This window comes from Solanum pennellii, chromosome 11, assembly GCF_001406875.1.
Source record: "Solanum pennellii chromosome 11, SPENNV200".
Taxonomy (NCBI): Eukaryota; Viridiplantae; Streptophyta; class Magnoliopsida; order Solanales; family Solanaceae; genus Solanum; species Solanum pennellii.
In genome coordinates this window covers 44900890-44926616 of record NC_028647.1, presented here as the reverse complement: position 1 = coordinate 44926616, position 25727 = coordinate 44900890, and the positions used below count along the sequence as shown (strand labels likewise).

The window sequence follows — 25727 nt, the reverse complement described above, 5'->3', positions numbered from 1 at the left end:
AATTTTGGACTTTTTGTTACTTAATATTCATACAATACATTCTACTTAAAATCATTAATGTTCAAAATCAACCATCTAACATTAAGATCATCAAATGAAAGAAATAGTTCAAAGCTGCATTAAATGTACTTGCCAAAATGGCACCAATACAAGATCTGAAATGAAGTGGGAAATGAAACACTAGTGGAACATGCTCCACTAGCTAAGGCCTACATCTATTCTAGATAATAACAGTAGACAGCCTCAAAAGCATGAGGGCCTACCAAGTCCTAATGAAAGCTCCATGTCCGGATATCTGTAACGTTGTACCAAACGATCTAACGTCCACCTATGCCTGCACCTAAAAATAGATAATTGTATGGAATTAGTACACACTTGTACTAAGTATGGGTATATGCAAGCATACACGAAGGACATGCATGACTAAGAATAGCTCTTTTCTAACAACATGATTTATGGAAAGTCAAATTAGTGGACATGCCAAATTTGGATTAGGAAAGTCAATGGACCTTCTAAATTTGGATTAGGAAATTCATGCCATAAGTGTAACATGAATCATAAAATTTATCATTTTGCAAACAACATATAACATATTTCACATATCATATCACGTAGTTCATATCATCCTTTCATATGCCATGAGACCTTGGAATCATGGACTTGACATTAGGACTTCCCAAAATGAGGGCTCAACATATGGGACCTCAACTAGGTATCCTTCTTTAGCAAACGCAGAGTCCGCTTCATTCATTCATACGTACTTCATTTTTCATTCTTTCATATACTAGTGTAATTACCAGTCATACCTAGGATGTAGTTTAAGACTCTCATCGGGTTAACTCTGCAATGACAAAGAATAACCTAGCGTCATTACTTAAGTCTAGCTCACCTCTTGATTATCGTATCCTTACACCTTTTGTATCATTCATTTCATTATGTGCATCATTTCAGGCTGACCTTCTTCATTCTTTGGGAACTTTAACTTTAATCGACATAGATCATGTGAGCATCATGAAATCCAATGTCTCCCCCAAACCAAAAATAGGTGGAATCACCGGCCAAAGTTACCCAAAACATGCTAGCGTATATGGAAATTAAACGCACTAGATCCCTATATTGGAAGTATAGGCTTGAAGACTAGGAGATATAAGGAGACCCATACCCGGCATGCTGGACAGTCTCATCTCATGAGAGTTAGTAAACCTCCGCCCTTCCTGAAAGAAGGCATCACCACTCATACCTAGCCTATCGGTGCTCTGTATAAAGTTCCATTACATTCAACTCATACATCATGGAGACTGGCTTCTAGAAGGAGGACATCATAGCTCATTAGATGATTTCTCATCTCATCATTAGCATTAAGTATGCATTAACTTCAATACTTTCATTAGAGTGTTCATAGAGAATGGTCTCTTCATTAACTTTACATTCTTATAGGTGAGTACGTTTTGGTAACATTTACTTAGGCTCATTTGTGATTGCTCTCATATTTCACATTAGCCTCGTGTTGTCACCACATTCATTAACTTTAGCACATTTGCTCTTCATAATTACTCATCCCTTTACATGAATGTTCATTTCATCATATGTCAATGCACTATGCCATTTAGTGTGTTTCACACTCTTACTTAACCCCTTCTAGGTTTTACATCATTTCATCACATACATCTTAGGTTCACTTACTTTTAAACTTATGGTAGACTTATGAGTCCACACATACAAGCCATGAGGCTTCATTCATAGTTTGTCTAGGTGATTCATGTTTACCCAAGATTATGTGATACAAGACTTATGCATCTTGTAGATATGTTAATATATCTATTTTGATCTTTAGAGGCAGCATTCCTTAAATATTTGTTTACGTATGACTTATGTGTCAATACGGAAATGGGCAAGGGAACCCGATTTCGAATCCCTTGAACAACACTTAATCTTAATTTAAACTTTATCATTGCATTTTTAAGATTTGTGAGACCCTAGTTCGATTCATATCAAGCCCATAATATTTCTTTCTTGTTCTCCTCCCCATTTCGTTATAAGGCAAAGATCTTGTGGGTTCAATCCCCACAAGCTCATTATTTTTCTTTTAATTTATCTCTTAACTTTCTCACCTATCCAAGCGGTTGTGGATTCAATCCCCACTCTCCACATTTATTTTCTCCTTTATTTTTCTCCTAACTCTCTCATTCATTGAAGAAGTTGTAGGTTCAATACCCACTCTCCACATTTTATTATCTCATTTATTTTTCTCCTATCTCTCTCAGCCATTCAAGAGGTTGCGGGTTTGAATCCCCACAACCTCACCTTATTTTAATTTGCATTTTCTCCTTACCATCTCATTCTTCTAAGAGGTGGTGGGTTCGAATCCCTCTCCTCTCATTATTTTATTATTTTAAAATTTCTCTTTACTCTCTTGTTTTGCCGAGAGCTCTAGGTTCGAATCTCACACCTCTCTTTGTTTTTCCAGCTTTCATGTAGTGAGGTCATGGTTTCAGTCCTCACTGACCTCACATGTTTTAAATTTTTTTTAATCTTCTCAAACCTCAAGTGTTCTGGGAAACGCCATCACCTATTTCTGGAAATTTGACCAAGTTTTCTAGCCTTGATTTAACAACATTCATACATTCGTTTTGTGGTATTTTCACAATTTATTTAACGCATTTTTAAGTGTAGATTCATTGTTGTTTTAACTTAGATTATTCCACTTAAGATCATCCACCTTAAACTTCATTTAAAAATAACAAATTACTCATCTTATGCATCTTAATTCCAATCATTAAACATGCCATTTTAAGTCTTCAAAACGGAGAACAATAACAAACATTTTACACATTACACCACATAATTTTCGGTTGACATCGTTGAACATGCCTGCTAATTCCAAACACAAAATCACAAAGAACATCATATTTCACATTAAGCTACCAGAAACCATACCAACAGCATGATTTCTAACCTAATTTTGATTGAAATCGGAAGGAGACTAGGGACAAGGAATTCGACAATAAAGGGGGCAATCCTAGTTTCATGCCTTGAATTTTGTAGAAAGAAATTTCCCTCGGAGGAAGGATTACAAGAGAGAAAATCTATACCTGTTCTTGAAGTTGCTGTCTAGAATCACCAACAACCCAACGTCCAACACAGAAACTCCCACCTTACCCGTCGAGAATGTCACGTTTAGCTTTACTTTGATGGATTGTTTTTGCCGTTTGTATTTTTATAAGTTCTTCAAGTGTGAATAAATTTTGTCGTTATTTCTGATTTTTGTTGCTGCTTTGTTAACAGAGAAAACGTGGAAATAGATGTGAGAGGTAGATTGATAAGCGTGAAAGAGAGAAGTGTGAGGTAGTGTCCCTTTAGAACTAGGACTTGTTTGCAATACTTAGTCAAATTAATTACTAATTAATAATTAATAAATAAAAATCTGATTTTCATATTTTATTAAATAATCCATTAATTATTAATTTATTAAATTAATCTACCAAATTAATTAAGACAAATTAAATCAGTGCTCCTCCCACCTAGGCTCGAACAGGGGTGGAGCAAGATTTTGCTTAATGGGCAATTTCGTCCCTCTCTACCCAAAATTTCCCATCAACCATATTAATAAAATAATTAATTACAAATTTTCTTCTAGCTTTGGAGCCTCATAAGACTCGTCGTGGAGGCCGGAGAATTTTTGTTTATTCTTTCTTCTTCTTTATTATTTATTTGTATTCGATATTAATAAAAAATATAGTTTAGCTATTGTTCTTAACTTTTAATGATTAACACAAACATATTTATTTTAATAAATTTTCATTGTGTTTTTTGAGATAATGAGTAGCTAAGATCCAACACTAGGTTGTGGGAACCATGAGCAATTAACAAAGTAAGAAAGTAATTAAGCAATTCTCAAATAGGTTATTGTATGTACTGAGTTCTGGCGCGTGCACTCGTTAAAAATACTTGTACGCGAAAGAATTATCAGTACAAACAATAACCTATTAGAGAATCGCTTAATTACTATTCTTACATTGTTAATCCCTCATGGTGCCCAGAAACCTAGTTGTGGATCTTAGCTACTCATTATCTCCAAAACACAATAAAAATTTATTTAAATAAATATGTTTGTGTTAATCATTAAAAGTTAAGAACAATAGCTAAACTATCTTTTTATTAATCACGAATACAAATAAATAATAAAGGAGAAGAAAGAATAAACAACAATTCTCCGGCCTCCACGGAGCCTCTTACAAAGCTCCAAAGCTAGAAGAAAATTTATATTATGTCTTGATCTTGTTTCTTGGCCTCCACTAAATAATAATTTTCTATGCCCTATTTATAGATGTAGAAAACTCAAAATAAAATAATTGAGACCAAACAAATTAGGAACGCAAAACAAAAAAGAATTGGAGTGGTTTTTTCCTCTTTTTTTTCGCGTGTAGTGCCGCGTTAACGGATTGGCCAGTGTATTAAGGGAATGCCACGTGACAGCTTTACTTTGGCAATTCACAATTGCAGAAATATGCATCTTAAGTATACTATATTATTTTATTCACTTTAATCTATTAAGTTGCCTGCTTGATTTGCTTCTTTAAATTTTCATCTTTAATTTGTTTTAGCTCCAAACTTCTTCATTTTTCCACAAAATTAATCCTACAAAAAAATATACAATTTAGCACAATCCATACAATTTATGCTCAAAACGGACAAATATAAATAATAAATGTGACGTTAAATAATGATAAAAATGTGTATTTTGGCCTCACATCACTCATCAGGGATGAGTCCAATTTAGCGGTTCCACAGAGAGGACCCGGGATTGAGGTTCCCCCATTGAGCGAGAATTTGGTTAAGACTGTGGACTTAGCCCGAGTGGATGATCCTGCTACATATGAGCTTGCTAACACCACCCCGGATGACTCCACTCATGCTGCCAGCACTGCCTCTAGCTCGTCCTGATCCACGCCGCCATCTTCAGCAGTGGAACCTTTAGCACAAGTACAGAAGTTATAGGCACAAATGGCCACCCTCTTCCACCACATGCAGCCTTGGATGAAAAAAATCATTCCTGAGGCTGAGGATCGAGTTGAGAAGAGGTTGACTCAGCACAGAGAGGAGAAAATTTAGGCAGTCCACCAACGGCTTCGAGCTTCGTGTACTCACACGACCAACCCCTACGATATACGTGATTACTATATGATTGATAGTTTGCATAGTGATGTAGATGCCATTATAGAGATGATAGGGACTGAACCGGAGAGTGCGCCCATTGAGCTAGCAGAGGAGATAATGCTCTACCCCTTATTTAAGCCCTTTGTTGAGCCACGCGGTCGTACCAAAAGGCACCGTTCTAGCCGCACTAGTGAGGCAGGTGATGATTCTCGTGTGAGAAAGAGAGAGAGAATGGATCTCGAGGCTTCTAGGAGAGTTTTTTTGGTGAATAAGGAGGCCCGCCAGATTAGGGCACGAGAAATGGCTGCTGGGGCGTCTAGTTACATAATGGTGACTGGAGAGCATAAAACCACTGATGGTGTGGAGTTTGATGTGGGCACCACTGAGGGTGAACAAGTACGGATGTTGCAGATCCTGGGAAACCAAACCCGCACACTTGTTGAGAGATTGTCGATGCTATGCGCCTCAGGTTTGCTTCACCTACCACCATGTACTTATGATTTTTTATGCATTGGGGATTATGGCATGCTCTTTTTGTCGTGGGTGGGGTAAATGGAAAGTGAGTGTTAGGGTGAAGCTTGAGTAGCTTAACTTAAAGTCCTCCCTTAGGGTTAAATTGCCTGTGTTCTTTTATCCCGATAAACTTATTAATTTTCTGTTGAACCGGCATGACGTTATCTGTACAAAGTATAAAAGCATCAAATGAATAAAGTATGATGGTTGAAAATAAATGATATCCCTTCCTAGATAGTGCTTGTATGAATAGGTGAAAATGAGTTTAATGTGTTGGATCTAAGCATGACATAGATAGGAACCCACTGCATAACCCTCAACTTACACTTAAACTGGGAAATCTTAAAATCTGATAGTGTAATGAGGTGTCGAGAGAGTGTGAGGATTTTGGAGTGTTCAACAGGTGGTACCTAGATAGAACTTGCCCAGCTAGTCCTGCGAAGGAAATCTGTGTTAGATGACTAGGAAAGGTTCGTAGGCCCTTGTTCGAACTGGCAAACATCTAGCCTAAAATGAAGTTAACCAAACAAAAGCTTTATCCCTTTTGATCCAAATCTGTTGAGCCTGTAATAGACCTATTTTTTTAAATCACAAACTCACTTTCCCAGGATTTATTATTTTGGCTCGGTCCCTCCTTGGACATTTACACCTCCACTTAGGCCAAAAGCATAAGTTAAGGGTTGATAATGTTGAAAATGACCTCGTCTTTGCCCCGATCCGACTTCAGGTATTGTGTACCTCAAATCATGGAAAAGCCATGAGTTGAGGGTGTCTATAATGAGTGAGGACCCAAAAATGGGTATGAAAAGAGTTGAATTTTTAAAAGTAAAGAGAAAATGAGTAAAAGATATGACCCGGTGAAATTATCAATTGAACATAAAGAAAAAGAAAAGTAAAACAAAAGATTTTGAAAAGAAAACATTGAAATATAAGAAAGTAGGGCGTAAAAGACAATGAAAAATGGTAGGAAGCTTATTAGAGGTAATGTCAAGGAGGAGCAAAAGTCGCTAAACTGTACCCATATGTACCATACATGACCCTGAGCGTAAGTTACAAGCAAAGAAAGTCCTACCGTGATCCTAGAGTGTAAAGGCGTGAACCTAAGGAGTTAAAACAAGGGCAAGCCTATGGCGACGAGTACTAACTATGTTTGACCTTGTTCTTGAGCGTGAGTTTTGAAAAAATATCCTTGTAACCAAACTTAAAATCACTGCGCAAAAAAATGAGTGACGTGAGGTCACTAGTTGTTGTGTCGGTCGGTACCTTGGTGAGAGGCAAAATAGTAGAGATGTCTCTGCATGGTGATTTTGTGTCATTATGTGATCCAAATGAGTTATCTTGTTGAACCTAAGAGCGTAAACCTACACTAGATCAAAGAGAGAGTTGGGATTGATAGACATGTGATTGCGAAATCTTAAACGATCATACTTTTGTACAAGTGTTTATTTGAGTCATAGTGCATCACTTGAGGATAAAAAATGAATTTAAGTTGAGTGTGTTGATTTACCGTGGTTTCACGGTTAGTAGAAGTATTAACATGTTTTTGTGTTTGTTTTACAAGAAAGATGTTCAGGTGACAGAACAGGAAACAACTGGAAAAAATGTAAAACAGGACTTATAGAGGCCATCGACGGTCTGTCATTTGATAGACGGATTGTAGTTGTGAACCAAAGATGCGCATCCCAAGACTTTTCAAACAACTCGGCAAAATCTGCGTGTGGAACTACGAAAGGGAGCGATCAGAGAAGGTTCTAGTACCCAAAGTTGAAAAATTCTAAGGATGGAGCGACCGAGGGCATCGATGGACCGTAGATGCATCGACGGACCATGTTAATGGTCTACTGATTGATTCAGTGAAGGTGCGATCTGAGGAGAGAAATTATTCTAAGTTCTAAATAACGGAAGGAGTCTGCAGACCTTCGTTTGGTCTGTAGATAGAAGCTGTGTCAACTGAGCAAACTGTAATTATTTTAATTCCTTTTAATTTAGGACATGTTTCATATAAATTGGGGATTGAAACCTCATTTTTGGGGGTTAGAAACTCTTACTATTATTTTACTTTTGTCTGGTGATTGGTTTTTGCAAACTTTAGCAATCAATCAATTTCAAGTTTTGGTTTGAAGTTTTTTCTTGCAATTTGAAGTTGATTTTTTGGGTTTCTTCTTATTGATAAAGTAAGTTCGTGATTTCTTATTTAGAAACTATTAATTGTGTTGGGTAAATAAATGCAAAACTAGGGTTGTGGAAACCATGAGTGATTAACAAAGTAGACCTAGCAAATAAGCAATTCTCGAATAGGTTCTTGCATGTATTGATAATTCTTTCATTTAGAAGTCTTTTTAACTAGTGCATGCGTTATAAATATCCATGTTACCACTTACTGGACCAAGGAGGTAGTTAATAAGAAAATAATTATCAACATAAATTTAGTGCAATGCAATCTAATAGCCTAGTGTCGATTGGTGTGAAAGAATAACTAAGTCATACATCGATTATGGTGTCTAATATAAGGTAAAGTAAGGGTTAGTAGTTTATACACACGTAGCGGGACCAAGGTACGGGGTGAAATTCTCTAGATGATGGACCAAGGACTTCGAGATACATAACTTAGTACTTTACATACAAAACACTAAGGAAGAATTGCTATTCTAGGAATACGGCGTTATGAACCTATGGGGAACACATATACCCTAGTTAGTCTCATAACTTGATAAAAACGAAATATTTACTTATTTCATATGGATCAAACTCAAGAAAATTCTCTGCTAACCATCTTTCCAACTCCATGTTTCCGTGGCTCCTACAAGCCGATAACAAATAACCCCATATGACAGTATCAGGTTCCATCTTCATACTTCTTAACCTTTTCTACTTCTACAACTAGTCCTGCTTGACCAAGAATATCAACCATACAACCATAGTGCTTGATTGATGGTTCAATACCATATTCCATTTTCATTAATTCAAAGTAGTTTTTTTCTTTATCTACATTGCACGCGGTTAGTACACCGATGAAACTCACAGAATCTGGTTTCAGAATAGAGCATTGTAGCTTTGCGAATATCTTAATCGCATCATCCTCAAATTTATTAGTAGCTAAGCCAAAATCATAGCGTTCCAAGAAGACAATCCTTTATTTGAGACACTTACAAAAACATGCCACGCCATTTCAACGTTTGGACACTTGCAATACATGTCTAAAATTGGAATAACAATAATGATGTTTAACTCCACATTGTTCTTCTTAACATACTTGTAAATATAATTCCCTTTTCAAGTGCTCCTAAGTGCCCACAATCATTCAACAAGCTCACCAAAGTGAATTCACTAGACTTAATATTTTCCTCTTGCATTGTGCTAAATAGTTCCAATTCTTTATTTCACTTCCCATTTATAACAAAACCACTTACCATATTATTCCAAGAAACATCATTTCTAGTTGGCATTTTACTAAACAACCTTCAAGAATCACCGAATTTCCCGATTTAGCTAGGCCAACTATCATGGAATTCCAAGAACCAACATCCTCAATCTCATCCTCATCAAACAAATTCCATGTTTTAACCAATAAACCACAATTTACATATATATAAAATAGGGTATTTCTTATGAATGTATTAAATTTTAGGCCTAGTTCGATGATTCTTCCATAAAGTTGAGTATTTCTCCCTAGTATACACGCAAGTGCACGTGGTCACACAAGTAATATAGTTTCTTTTGAAACGAGTTATTGTTCCCAAGGGGCTTATGATCAACTTTTATCTGCATTTAATTCCACAACTGAAAAGAAAAGTAATTAGTTCACAGGTTGGATGTTTTGTGATTCACCAAAACTATTATGGATTGAACTTAAAGTAAACAAGTTAATGGGCTACCCAAGCTCTCTATATTCTCTGATCTAGCTAACCTCTCGTATTGTCAATTCGAGATTAGACAGTAAATTTATTCTTGGATGGCTAGTTAAGAAATAGTAAACAAGAATATAAAAGTTATTTGAATTAACAGCTGAAGATTGATTCGTCAAGCTTCAAATATTCAACAATTGATTCGTAGTTGTAGTCCCTGAATAAGGGAGTTTATCTACTGATACTCATACGATTCAAAAAAAAAAAGATTATTGTGCATAAACAAATCCACAAATTAGAAGAGTTAAGATGATCACAAACTTTAGTCTTGCCCTTGCACACTAAACAAAGATCGAACCCCAATAATGATAGCTCTAGGATCTATTTATAGTACTAGATACAGTTCAATGCAAATCCTATTAAAATTGTACTTCTACTTAATGTTTAAAACTTGGAAAAGTCGGAATTATCTTGGGGGGTCACGCCTCCATCGCACCTAAGAGCATCTGGGACTCTACACATTCTGGCGTGGCCCGCAAGTATCGCTCGTTAAAACCATCTCTGCATGTAAGGGTTTGGCGCGGGCGGGTGTGCAAAGCGCCTCAACTATAGCTCTAAGCGACAAGTACTGGCGTGGTGCGCTGACAGTGCGCCTCTGATAGGAGCTTCAACACTTACACATATGTCTCTTATCCTTGTTTTTTCTTCGTTCTAGCTCCAATTTCTCTGAGAGTTCTTGAAATCACTAATCATGTGTGTAAGTGTCTTAATAAACACAATCAACCACAACATCAAGATAATAACTAAATAGTGTCCTTAATTAGTACTAAAATATGGGCAATTATCGACTACTTAGGCATATAAATACACCTAAGATTACCACCCCACACTTAGACTTTTGTTTGTCCTCAAACAATCTTTAGACTATCAACTCTATGTCATAACCGTTTTGACTTTTTCACTTTCCTTAAACTCCACCATGAAATTTTTAATCATGATCATGCAATATAAATTGGATGCAACACTTCTCCACGAATATCCCAAGTACAACACATGCTCAAAGAATGACTCTTTTCGGGCTAATGCAAACTTATATCAAACATTGCTAGATAATCCTCCGTATGACATGGACGCCCTCTTTTTTATGTAGTACAACCTTTTTACTTCAACAATATCACAAACTTCAAGGCCTATTTTAACAACATCTACTCGCACTCACAAGTGAAACTCTTAATTTCCTCAATATGCCATATATTTGCCCCTACTGTATCTTAACTTTCACATTCTCCTTCTCAAGGAATCAAGAGGAGTTTCATTTGATTGTAATGTTGGCTTTAGGTAATCGAGGGATTTTTTGGAATTGATTATAGTGACTACACCTCCCTAATGCACATGTTATCATACAACACACACCATCCTTCAACTATTCTTTTCATCTAATACACCTTTTATGAATAATTACTCCTTTCTTGCTCCATATTTGACCTTTTATTTTATTATTATTATTATTATTATCATTATTATTATTATTATTATTATTATTATTATTACTATTATTATTATTATTATTATTATTATTATTATTATTATTATCATCATCATCATCATCATTATTATTATTATTATTATTATTATTATTATTATTATTATTATTATTATTATTATTAGTATTATTATTATTATTATTATTATTATCAGCATCATTATTATTATTACGGAAAAGATTCAGAAATACCCCTAAACTATTCAAAATATTTCATATATACCCTTGAACATTATTTCGGCTCAAAACTATCCATCACGTCATACTATTGGTTCAAAAGTACCCTTCTTATTAACGAAAGTTCTTAAATGTCACGTCGGTGCCACATTGCATGCCAATAGGATTCCATTGCCACGTAGACTAAATAGAAAGGGTCAAAATACCCTTAAACTATCCGAAATAGCTCATATTTACCCTTAAACTATATTTCGGCTCAAAACACTCCCTTCCCGTCTAACTATTGAATCAAAAGTACCCTTCTTATCAACAGAAGTTGTTAAATGCCATGTGGAGGCCAAATTGCATGCCAACAAGGTTCCACTGCCATACAGACTAAATCCCTAAATCCTAATTACTTCCCCCCTCATTTCATTAATTATAGAAAATATATATTCACCTGTTCTCCCTTATTTCGCAGCTATGGTTTCATACTTTTCCTTGTGGCTGGGTTTCAAAGTGGACATTCATGCTTGTAGGCTAGTAAATATTTTTTTTCTGATTTTATTATGTTTACAATTTCAAAGCATGATAGTTAGGATTTCACAACTTTCCCCTAATTTCGCAACTAGGCTTCGTATCTTTCTTCGGGGCTGAGTTTCAAAGTGATATTCATGGTTGTAGGTTAGTAAATATTTTTTCTTATTTTATTACGTTTACGGTTTCAAAGTATGATAGTTAGAATTTCACGATTTAAAAGTGTGATAGTTAGACTTTCACAACTTTCCCGTCATTTCGCGGCCAAGGTTTCATAACTTTCTTCGGAGCAGAGTTTCGAAGTGGATTTTCGTGGTTGTAAGCACAATAATATAAGAAAATGTTTCCTAACCTATAACCACGAATATCCACTTTAAAACCCAGCGACAAAGAAAACTGTGAATTCATAGCCACGAAATGAGGGAGAAGGGGTGAGATTTTTTCTTGGAAAAAATGAAATGAGGGGAAAATGAGTAATTAAGATTTAGGGATTTAGTCAATGTGGCACATGTGAAGTTTATCAACTTCCGCCAATACGAAGGTCACTTTTGATGCAATAATTTGATAGGAAGGGTATTTTGAGCCGAAATATAGTTTAAGGATAAATATGAGCTATATCGGATAGTTGAAGGGTACTTTTGACCCTTTTCCTTTTAGTTTATTTGGCAGTGGAAATAAATGGGGGTGCCATGTGGCATTCATATGGCATCTACATGGCATTTAACAATATCCGTTAATTAGAATGGCACTTTTGACCCAATAGTTTGACGGGAAGGGTAGTTTTGAGCCAAAATATAGTTTAAGGGTACATATGAGCTATTTCAGATAGTTTAAGGGTATTTTTGACCCTTTTCCGTTATTATTATTATTACTATTATTATTATTATTATTATTATTATTATTATTATTATTATTATTATTATTATTATTATTATTGTTATTATTATTATAATTATTCTGCTTTTGCACTAGCCACCAAAACTCTAGAGTTTCATCCGAATAAGGTGCACATTATCATTGGTAGAATCAGGGCCAATGTTTCTAGCATTATCCCAGATTAGCCACCCTCAATTTTAGTTGAGGTGCACATTGTCACTAAGTACCAGGTCCAAATTATGCTTTGCATTTCCCACACAATATAACAATTCTCCTATTTGATTCAACCATATTTTCCGACCCCTCTTCTTAACATACTGCGTTAAGGATCTTAAAAGGATCAAACTACATGATATCAAAAAAATGGGTTTCGGCTTATCATGTAGCTTATCAAATAAATAAAGTTAAAGGATCAATGGGGCTTCACAAAGGGATAATTACAGGGTAGGCATACAATTAGAGTTAAGAATTTGCTTTTCCTAAGAATTGCCTCAATCACATTCCTCAAGTCCTACTAGCTACCATTCAACACAAATAAAGCAAGTTTTAGATATCAAGTCAAGACAAAACTAACAAATTCTCACCATACATGGCCTTATAACACATATACCGATATATAACTAACTAGCTCGTACAACTTGCATTAAGGTATTACTAGACAATTTAAGCCCATATTGCAACAGTTCAGTAAAATTTAAGAGCGTATGCTAATTAGAAGGTCAACAATTCATTGCATTTGTTCCAAGTATAACTACCCATGAGGTTTGATTAAGTTGTCGGGATATAGCTTCAAAAGACCAAGGTTTGTTTGGTTCATCCTACTCATCTATGTGAATAACTTTCCCTTAAGACGGTCGTCATAAATCTATCATTGGCAACTGTCACTCTTACAACAACTCTAAGACTCCATAAAGTAATAAAATAATCCTATACGGTTTAAAGGGACAATCCTCAGTAAAAGTACCGAAAACAAACTCAGGGGAACCCAAAATCAACATAATTAAATAAAGACTAGACTTGATAAAGCGGTAAACAACTATATACATATAAAATATACCCCCACCCCACACTTTTAAAATAAGCAATGTCCTTAGTTAAAAAATAAAACAAAGTGAAAGGGTAGGACAACTCCCTGAAGCCTCTAAGCCTCGCCGCCACCTTGGTCGAACACCATTAAGGAATTCGCCTCATCTCTGGTGTCATCATCCTCCTCATAATCCATGGCCTCATCAGCAATGCACTCATCATCATCTACCGACTTAGAAAATGCCGGACCAGTCTTGCACAAGAATGCAACACTAATTATCAAGGGATAGCGCTATGCCAAAGTATCCTTCTCATCATCAGTAACTGGGCGGCCCCCTTATGCGTAGATGCAACTCATCCATCCCAAGCATGTGTGTCATGAAACTATCATCACGAGCTTGCCTATCAGGAGTCGATTAAACAAGCCCATGAGATGCGTTTAACGCCTTTGTGAGCGTGACATCCACCAACTTACTCGTCAGCTCTGGATGCCTGTCAAAAGTCATATCGAACTCCTCTTTTTCGAGGCATGACTCCGCAAAAATCGAGTTATTGACCCCCCATAACAAATTGCCACCTCAAGTTATTCCTAAATTTCATCATATTTTGGCGCACAATTACCCCCACATTAATTGACATCCCTTTCATCAACATGTATAATAACACCATCCTATCCTGGTCACGTCATTCAAGTTTTTAGCGTGAAGTAACACAATATACACTATCTTCAACAAGACCTTAGCAACTTGATCAAATTTGGCAAAGAGGAGGGTGTTATGCCTCCCCGTATCCTTACATCTCTCCCACCTAACGTTTGAATCAACCCCACATAAAGTGTGTCGGCAGAATTTTTAGTTCCAACTTATTGGCTTACTGCGTTGATGGTTATGGAGGAGTACTTAATTCGCAATCTAATTTCTCCACTAGAGTTTTGCAAGTTTCTACAAGAGCTAGATTTAAACATGATTACATCTCTTGAGCTTCCATATCCCCCTCTAACTCATGAATCCCTAACACTCTCAGTAATGGATCTTTAGGCATAAGTACATGTGAATCTATCATGTGATCAATCACCATAATCTTCATAAACAGAAATCAGTTTAAAAGCACGGTAGACTTCAAACACTTCAACCTTATGATGTGCCATCATGGTTAGTTGTTCATCTGCTACATCAATTAGTTCCCTACCCGTGGCCAAGAAAGGTTGTCCCAACATGAATGGGATTTTAGAATCAGGTACAATACTTACACTAAGACATCTTCAACCACCCCCTCCGGCTTAGCAATGGATCTATCAGCGAGTTGGAAAATAACAGTGGTTCTTATCAGATTACCCAACTCAAGTGTTTGGTATAAATATAAGGGCATCAGATCTATACTAGCCCCTAGATTGCACAACCCCCGGGCATAAACACTTTTCCCACTAATGATTTGCACAGTAAATCTACCAGGATCTTTTAACTTTTCGGGAAGTCTATTTTAGAACCTTGAACTGCATTCCGCAGTAAGTGTTATAGTTTCATACTTTTTGAGCCTCCTCTTGCTTGCTACAATGTCCTTCAGCCATTTAACATACTTCGGGATACCTAACAAAATGTCAACCAAAGGTAGATTAATGTCAACTTGTTTAAGGTGACAGGGAAACTTACTGAAGCATTCATTTTCATTCTGCTTCTTTAGCCTTTGTGGAAAAGGAGATGGCAACTTCTTTTAAGGAACGGGTTCCTCAATATTGGAGCTTTTTACTCTATCTTCCACTTTTGTTTTCGATGATATATACCTCATTGTCTGTCTTTTTTGGAGATAATTCCTCTAATTGAATCTCACTTCTAAAACTTACAGCATGAAGTTGCATTGGATTGTGCTCGGTATCACGGGGTAGCCCACTGGGGAAGCAAGTTCAAAGAATTTTCCACTTTCTCAACTTGTTTCTCTTAACTCATTTGAGACATTTGGATATTTCTAATGTTCTCATCCTTCATATAAATTCTAGCATTCAACTTGTTTCCAATTTAAAACATGAGCTTTTGAAATATTTTTTCATTGGTCATCCCACTTTTTGGTACACTTGGGTTTACACTTTGGTTGGGATTTTAGTATTGTTGCCCAGCCCCTTGGTTACGGTATTGATTTTCCCGTTGTGCTTGATTATGATTTTAGTTTCCACCTCAAGAGAAGTAAGGATGGTTTCTCCAACTACGATTGTAACTATTGCCATAATTTTGTTGGCCTTGGCCCCTTTGCACATTTCTTACATAGTTCACACAATCCGGGTTGCCTCACATTCAGTTTCATGGGTTCCACTACCACATACCCCACACCAATTTACGATTTGTTGCACCACATTTATCGATGCTTGATTTAGAGTCAATTTCTTAAATTATATGGTCATGCTATGTTGCATGACATCTATATTGGTATTTAAAGCAATGGCTTGGTCTACATCTTAAATCCTTGCAGCCTTTTGGGTTCTGGTTTGATAAGTATCTCTTTCATACCATTGGTTCACTTCCGACAGTTTATCAAGCAAGTCAAAGAATGCTTCATTTGTTATGGATAGGAATTGTACACCTGCTACACTATTGAGAAAAGAACGAGTATTATACTCTAAACCCTCAAAGAAAGCGTGAAATAGTACCTCATTAGTTTGCATGTGGTGTGGACAAGCATTTAGCATTTTTTTGAAGCCTGCCTAAGATTAATACATATCTTCCTCATTCTTTTGGACAAAGTTTGTTATTTCACCCCAAAGCTTGGATGTTTTCTTAGATGGATATAATTAACTCAAGAACTTCTTTGTGAGACCATCCCTAGTGGTGATGGAGTTTAATGGTTTAGAATCTAACCATTGTCTTCCAGCTCCAAACAATGGATATGGCAATAATTTTAGTCTCACATAATCCAATGAGACCCCAAGTGGAATGTAGGTATCAGTGACCTCCATGAAGTTCCTTATGTTGGATTCAGAATCTTCATGGGGGAGACCAGTGAAATGCCCATTTGTGTAAAGCATATGCACCATATTTCTCTTTAATTCAAACCTCCCCCTCGTGGAGGTATCCTAATACTTGATACCAAATTAGCAGTAAGTGGGACTGCCAAATCTCTCAGTGGTTGTGCTGGAAGGATAGGAACATGAGGGGGTATTTCTTGGTGATCAACATTCTAAGGATTGTTTGGGAACCTTGGGTTATTCACATCTTCTGGGTTATTTTGCTGATCATCACACAGATTACCTGGGTGTCCTAACCCTAATTCATTGTGATTCATCTTTCTTAGCAGATGAAGAACTCATTAAGGATCGTTGTAAGGTTCAACAATATCTCCCTTCTAAGCTAGACTTGAAAGTCAAATGCTTGCAATAAGAAAATCCAAGATTAAGTATTTAATGCCTGAATATTTTAATTGTAGACTTAAGATAATTCAATATAAAACAATTTCTTAGTCCCGACAGTGGCGCCAAAAACTTGTTGCTCCCCAGTATACACAAAAGTTCATGTGGTCGCGCAAGTAATAATGTTTCTTTTGAAATGAGTTATCGTTCCCAAAGGACTTATGAAGTTGTAAGGTTGTTGATTTGGTGAGTTTTCTGATAAATACTTTGTTGGAAGGATTGCAGAAGTTTGTGGCAACCCAAATCCAAAATGGGTGGGTTTTAATTTGGGTTTTAAAGTGGGTAAGAATATAATTGTGGGTTTTTAAATTTGGATTTAAAAAATAAATAAAAATATTGCAAGTTATTGAGATGGTGCCACGTGCCAGACTGTTTGATTAAAGGGTATATATGATCCGAAAGTATGACGGTAGGGGTATATACGTTCTTAAAGTATAACGTAAGGTATATGCATACTATTTTTTAAAGTATGAGTGTATATTTGACCTTTTTCCTATTATAATTAGAGTTTGATTTAGTCACAATAATATATCGATATACCATCCATATATTATGTCTATATTAATTCTTCAGTGACACTTCTATCATACCATCCAATATATAAATAGGCTTAATAATAATTGTTAATCATAATTTCTAGCTTTATTTATTGACAGGACTTTAAGTATTCTCCAAGATTATTTCACGTATTTGGAAATTAAAATTTTGACCATATGCTCCTCCTTTTATTTCTTTTATAGTTTAGTGTTTTGATAATTGTCACGCCCTAAGCTAAACACTAAATGTGGACATGGAACCTAGGTTCATGAGTGACCTCAAGTTAACTCTGTTATCATAACATTGGCATACTATGATTAAAAAATGGATGTAGAAGCTTAAAACATAAGATAAATTGAAATGATGGAGAAAACCCATAAGCTAAACCGAATATGAGAAACTGAGAGTTTTGTTTTTTTTTTTTAAAAAAAGAGATATCAAACTCATGCTCTAAGCTGGACCTAACTATGTCTTAAAATAAAACCTCAACTCACTAGAAGTGTTGGGAGATCCCAAATTTAGTCTAGCAAAACTGAAACTAAAGTCTAAAAATACTGAAAAGATACCCTTGACTATTATCCTCGAAGAATGAGGACTCACCAATTATCCTGGTGAGATCGGGAACCGATCTATGCCGATTTGGTTACCGAGAACCTGAACCTACATCACGAGAAGATTTAGCACAGAGTATGCGTTAGTAGTTGAAAGGTATCGAGCATGTAGGATAGAGTAAAGCTGAATAAAACATGTAACAGATCAAGCAATAAAACAATTATATAATCCAAACATGATATTGATGAGAAATCACTTGATGACATCTCTGTTTTTGTTGTTTTGATGTCCAAGGATGTGGAAAAATTATCAAGAATGTGTAGAAAGAGAGCAATTTGATTAAGTATGAGAAGAGATGGCATATTAGATAAGGCATGTAGGCCCTATTTGTTCTCTACTCAGTCACTTCATTAGTAGCTCATGCCCCATACCAGCAATATAGTAGCAAACTTTGTTTTAGACTAGTAAAAATGTAGGAAAATTAATTAATTAAATTACAACAAGAAATTACTAGAATCACTAGCTTATTTATTAGAAAATCAAAATTAGTAACTGTATTTTATGTACTCCTTTATTTTGCATTTATTTATTTTCCTCTTTTTTACCTCAATTCTGCCTAAAAAATGACCCATCTGGTGGCAAAAATAACAATCTATTTTGGCCATATCAATATTTTTAACACCGCATTTTCTTATCTTCTTAAATTGAGATTTACCCTTTTATTTGACTTATGAAATCCCTTGTTCTTCTAGAATTCCTTGTTCTTCTCCTTAATATTATAAATCTAAGCAAATTCCACTAGACTAGCTTTTTCAATTTTTTTAGAAGTGTCACGATGCTCATCTTTCAGAACAAGATAGTGTCGAATGTCTTAAAAACTTGATAGTTTCGTTATGGTTGAATGAATTTTCACATATTCCAAACTAGAAAGAGGAGATCTTTTAACACTAGAACTTGTTAGAAAGATTATATGATTTAGGGTGTAATCTTGAAGTGTCAAAATGTGATAGATCCAGAAAAAATTTCTTAAAGCTAGCAGATCTGGATTGGCTAGAGCATTTTATATGTACATGGTTTTGAAATGAAATTAATCGCCAATCCTGTCTTATCACTATCATTTCATGTTGTGTCATTTCAAACTTGATCATGCCACTTAAGTGTCACATGATATAAAAATTGGTCATGTGAAAGACTTAACATTGGAAAAAGAATAATCCTTAGTGGATCATTTTAGAGATATATGGAGAATTTCTTGGAACTCTATATATATATTGCTTAGAATTTGAATGAAGTAAAAATAATTCAAAAGATGATCTATATTTTGGTATAGTAAAATATAATGAAATCAACAAGAATTTATATTTTATTCTGTGACAATATAAAATTTGTCATTTCACTAAAATCTACTTATTTGTTATTGCTCATATTAATCACCTAAAATTGAAAATAAACAACATTTTATAAGAACTATAAGCTAGTTCATTTGAAACATAAAAGCCCCTTGCAATCTTCTAGTTATATAGAAAATTCTAGAATAAGGGCATAGTTGTAATATTTAGAAACTTATATAACAATTCTTATCCATGAATGGGTTGTTAAGTGTCGCACACCTTTTCACATGTGGGACTAACTTAATTCTCTTGTTAATATTGTCACATTTCCAAAGAGTGCTGAATTCAAGCCATTTATATTGCAGGATCTGGAACTATTTAGTCTGCAATCTGTGTATAAGGACTTGATCTCCACAACTATTAATAATTCACAACTCCACAACTTCCATATCCCCCTATATATCTACGATTAGTTCTCAATAAACTATAGGAATGTAGTCTCTTATCTATTAATAATTATATGACATCACATCTACACTTTATCGAGACATAATCGTGAATAGAAGGATATGAAAGTTGTGGATTATGATCGATAGGCGATTAGTAGGTTTTTGAGTGTGGTTTAACTTTTGAATACATACTTTGAACATGCAAACAACTATAATTGAATTGAACTATTGCCTTTCCCCCCATTGAAACGTTGTTTGAAGTATCCAATTTGTACTATTGTAAGAGTAATTGATGAAGTTATGTTACAAGTACTATAAACTGAAATAACATTCATCCAGACTGTATAGAGCCTCCAAACATAGTAACTGTTTTTCTTCGAGTCAAGTTTAAAGAAGAAATTGAAGAGAAGATTCACATTATGGTTTATTCAAAAGCACAACGTACGTCAAAAACATACAGAGCCATTGTATCAATAACATCTTTAGGTGGAACAAACATAGAAACTTCAGAATAAAAAATATCATATTTTTTCATAGGCCCATAGCTTTGGACGAACCGCCAAAAAACCAAACCAAAAGAGTTTTGCTTTGTACTGAAAAAGAAATCTTTCCATTAAATCTATGAGCATAGTAAACATAGAGCCTCCACATCTTTGATATGGTCCTGGCAGTAAACTACATTGCACTAGGAAACATTCCACTACAAGTGTAATTTGAGAACATCAAAGACACATGCCTGGTGCGAATCATTCTTTTGAGTAGTTTCTAAGCTAATGGAGTTAGCGACAATATGTTTTGTAAATTCATTGTTAAATATTAATTACCTAAAATTGAAAGTGAAGAAGCTTTCATAAGAAGTCAATTACATAAAATATTGAGAAATTTTATGATAAATACGAGTTAAATCTATAATAGGTATAAAATATTGAGAAATTTTATGATAAATAAGAGTTAAATTTATAATAGATATTGAACATTTGGTAAGATAAAAAAAAGGAGGATATGGAAATACACATAAATCTTTTACAAAGAAAGGGAAAACGTAAATATGACTAAGTGAAATAAAAGAGTGAAAAATTACTAACTCGTACATTCTCCAAGTTCATAGATAGCAACCAAATCTTGTCTGCAACTCATCACTCTAAAGAATGAGAAATGGTTGGTCTGGCAAATTTGATGCAACAACATCAAGTTGTTGGTTAACTTTTTGGATGAATTGATAAATCACAAGATCAAAATTTAAAATACCAGTATCATAACATTTAACATCATATCATTAAACACTGAAAGAATTGGCATTCCTGGCAAAACGGGATGGAGAAGGGGAAACATTGTCACAAAGATAGAAGAAAGAAAAGTAAGAAAGTAAATAATACCCAACACTATAAATATGGGGTACTTTGGAGAAACCTCGTGACCTGCTTTTATTGGTAAATTTCCACTAAAGAGGGAGCTTTCTTTAGTGTAAATTCACCTCTAAAAATAGGTCAAGGAGTTTCTGCAAAGTACCACAAATTCATTAAGTGTTGAGTATTCTTTACATTCTTACTAATCTCTTTCCTTTACCTCTGTAAAATGTTTCTCCGTCCCCATTTCCTTTGTGTCAAGTATGAGAATTCTCGATTGGTGTTTGACAATAATGATATTGAATAATATGATTCTTATATTTTTAATTTAAATCTTATGACTCATCAACTCAGAAAAAAAGTTGACCAATAACGCACCTAAAGTTGTTGGATCGATTTTACAAAACAAACCATCTGGCATACATTGGACTAATGAGTTCCACGCAACATGTGTTGTTATTGTTGATGAATTTGGTGGCTCTAGGGGTTAGTAATTCTTACCCTTTTTCATGTCATTTTTCTATATATGATTTCCTTCGTTTTTTACTTTTCTTTGTAAAATATGTATGTGTGTTTGTGTATCCGTTTTTTGTCTTATTAGATGTTCAATATTTGATTTAGATATATCACATATTTATACATATCTATCATACTGTTTCTCAGTGTTTTATGAAATTAAAATATTATAAAAGGTTATTTACTTTAAGTTCTAGGTGATTAATATCACTTAATATGAGTTATAACAAATAATTAATTTGCAGTTAAATGATAAAGCATATATGTCAATGAATAAAATATGAACTCTTGTTTATTTCATTACATTTTTATCATACAAAAATTGAAATCACATCTAGAATTATTTTTACTGGTTGCTAGTTCTAAGCATGAATTTCATGATATGACACTCTTATAATTTATCGAGAACATAGCCCTAGATAAGAGGATATGGAAGCTGCTGATTATGATAGATGATTAGTAGGTAGTTGAGCATAGTCTAGTTTATCGTATCAGTATTGTTAGTACTATTCTCTAACAATCTCATACTTTGATTTTGTTATTTCATGTTTCTTTCATTGCCTTAGATATCATCTTTATTTGTTGTTGCTAGCTCCCCCCCCCCCCCCNTTGTTCATTATTTAGTTTCTTCTAATATTTAGTTTGATATGCTTCACTTGGGTCTATCGAAAACAATCTCTCAACCTCACCTCCACAGGATAAAAGTAGGGTTGCATGCACATCCAATTTAATACAAGTGATAATGAAAATAACATGAGAAATAAATAATGTCTTATCCTTTCTAGTGTTTTCAATATATACTTTCAGTCAGCTAGTTATTTTGCATAACATGGAAAGAGAACCAATGTCTGCTACAGTTGAATGAAACTATTAGCTTTCCCCTATTATAACATTGCTTGAAATATTCATTTAGTTTCATTGTAAGAGAAATTGATGAAGTTATGTAATAAGTAGTATTAACTGCAATAACATCCCTCCACGCTATATAGTTGCAGTAAGTTACCTGAGGAAGAGAATAGAGCCTCCAAATGTAGCTCAAAGAAGAGAGGATTCATTTCGGCTCGTTCAAAAGCAAAACCTCTTTCGAGAACATACAAAATCCATTGTATCAATAACATCTTGTCATAGAAATATTGGGGTCTAAGGAAATTTGCCTAGTTCCCCATAGCTTTAGAAAAAGAGGACTACAACTGAAAAATCAAACCAAAAGATATCCATTCAATGATGAAATCTTTCATGTCACATTTCTAGTTTCTTATATTTTTGTTGTAAGAATTGGTCATCATTAAATATACAGTTTTATGATATCAATGAAATAACAATTAGCTAGAATATGTGAAACTGACGTATCAAAAACATGAAATAGACCATATAATTCAATTCATATGCTCAATTAATTAAATTTGTTTTCAAGTCCATATCGAAAACTTTTCATTACATTTAGAAGATTCAACGCAGTCACACAAATATTACAGATCTAATAATATAGAGTATGTACTTGCATATATTGATAACCGATTTTTTTTTCAATATATGTCATTGTAATTTGTCTGTTGTTTATTTTTCTATATATGTTGTAACCCAATTTAGAACTATTGAAGTATGATTATGAATTCACTGAATATGCAAACCAAATAGAGAGGTGAAAATTTGAAATCAAGAAAGGATTCACTTTCATATATGTTTATCTCCTATTTATTAAATCCCAATAGAATATTCTTGCAAACACTCATACAAATTTAGAAGTAAAATCTAAGAGTCCCTTTAATTGAGAGGTAAATCTCATCAACACGATCTTTGTAGCAGCGAAAGAACGTATAAGCCCCAAATTCATACGATATATCATCTAGAAAAAAAACAAAGCTCAATAGCAATCAATAGCAAACATCCAAAAAAAGACATAAAATTAACCAAAGAAACACAATTTGAGATTTGAGATAAATTCATCACACCCAAAAAAAATGGAGCAGATACATATACGGAATAAATCAAAAGAGATGATCAGAGAAGTGGTGTAATCTGTCAATGGAGTTCCTACACCAGAATGACAGTCACCTGCAACTACAATCAAAATACTCCTGCCTGAAGCAGCCATGTCCACCATCACCTATGACAGAGATTGTAGTGCTGTGGGTTATTTAGGGTTTAAGCATAAAGGTAAATGGTTTGATATAGCCTTATGTAGAGAGAAGTGTTAAAAGGGACAGCCCATCTAGGAGGGGCCCAAGACTCACGGGCCAAGGAATTTAAAGGGCTAGGGTGGACCGGCTTGTCATTTTGAAGGGACTGAAAATGCTTAACTCAACCCTGCTTTAGTAGGGTCGAGGGTTGGGGCGAAATAGCCCTTTTTTTTCTTTTCAAGTTTATAATTTTATAACAACAAGAAAATGAGAAGATTTTAAAATCAAATATTGCAAATAATTGTGTAGTTTCAACAACACTAGCAAAAAATTTAGTATAAGTAGCGTGTATCTTGCATACTGAATATGCGAGTGAGATTAAAGAGTGACAAGCAAGATGGGAGGGAGGCGAGGCGCGATATTTATCTATGTATCCTAGATACATGTGAATCTACTTCGATGAAGTGTATATAGAAGAATGAACATATATTGTGAGCCCTTCTATTTACGTGATATAGACTTATATGAATTTTTATTATGAACCCTTCTATTTACTCTTTTGTTATCTGAACTCAATGATCCTCAGTATTGCAGTATAATTTTTAACTCTATATTGTGAGTGTTTCACAAACACGTACACGTTGGCTAAACAAAAAAATCTTTTGATTCATGTAGGATTATTTTAATCACGTAAAAATCACTAGCCGGAGACAAAGAAAACTCATTTTTCATAGATCATCTAGATATGTCAACTTTTGTTTGCAAGGGGCGTAATTTTTTCCATTATCTTATGAGCTCAGTTCGTTCGTGATTTTCTCCTTTCTCCCAAGAGCTCAGTTCAAGGGCATTTTTCTTTGATATGCCTTATAAGTTTCCTGGTTTTTCAAGTTATTTTAGTTTGTATGTCTTTTTATTTGTATTTTTGTATTTGTTTGATTTTAGGGTCGAGTGCCATTGAATTTTCTAAATATTCTTGGAGATTTTATTTTGATTTGTGCCTAATGTTAGTGTAATATGCTTGTATAGTGGGTATTATTACTTCAAAAGAATATTTCATAAATTCGAGTAGATTCTAGGATTTATTCATAATGTCTCAATATCATCTTAAATTACTACTATTTTTCATCAATTGTCTTAGGTATTGATTCTGTTAGTGGTCCATATATATATATATATATATATATATATAGATATATATATATATATATATATATATATGGAGCATAAACACGATAAATAATGGACAAAAGAGTAAACATTCTTTAGGAAAAGGGTGAATACTTACCAACTAAACAATTGAAAGAACTTTGAGAAGTCGGAGTGAGACTTTGAAGTAAAGTTAATTAGCTCTGTTGAAGGTAAAAATGGTTGTCAATCTCCATGGAAGTTATGCAAAGAAGAGAGATTAAAAGCAATGGTGAGAAAGCGAATAATAAACTGAGATATTCCACTTATTTTAACATAAAAGATGGTGATACACGTCGAGTACATGCTCTACTCGTTGGAAAACAAAATAAGGTGAAATTACTATTTTAATCCTACTCGCCCAAGTCCTTTTTGAAGTACAATTTACACTGCTTGTTGTACCATATTTTGATGCACTGTTCGTGCTCATCAGTTGTCACTTCTAAATAAGGGGATTTATATGTGTGTGTGTGTACCTGTTTATCTAAACGTGTGTTGCATGTGATTATCAATTAAGAAAATATTGTTACAGTAAATACTATTGTTTATATAGTGAAGATTTAATAATATGGTTTGCACAATATAATATTATAGATTCTTTTGTGTAAGTTCAATGTGGATCATGATATATATATATATATATA

General features: G+C 34.4%; 1 pseudogene; it reads right to left on the bottom strand.

The window, feature by feature from the left end:
- The window catches only part of LOC107003859, a 78386-nt pseudogene that overhangs the window by 9703 nt on the left and 42956 nt on the right, over window positions 1-25727 (bottom strand).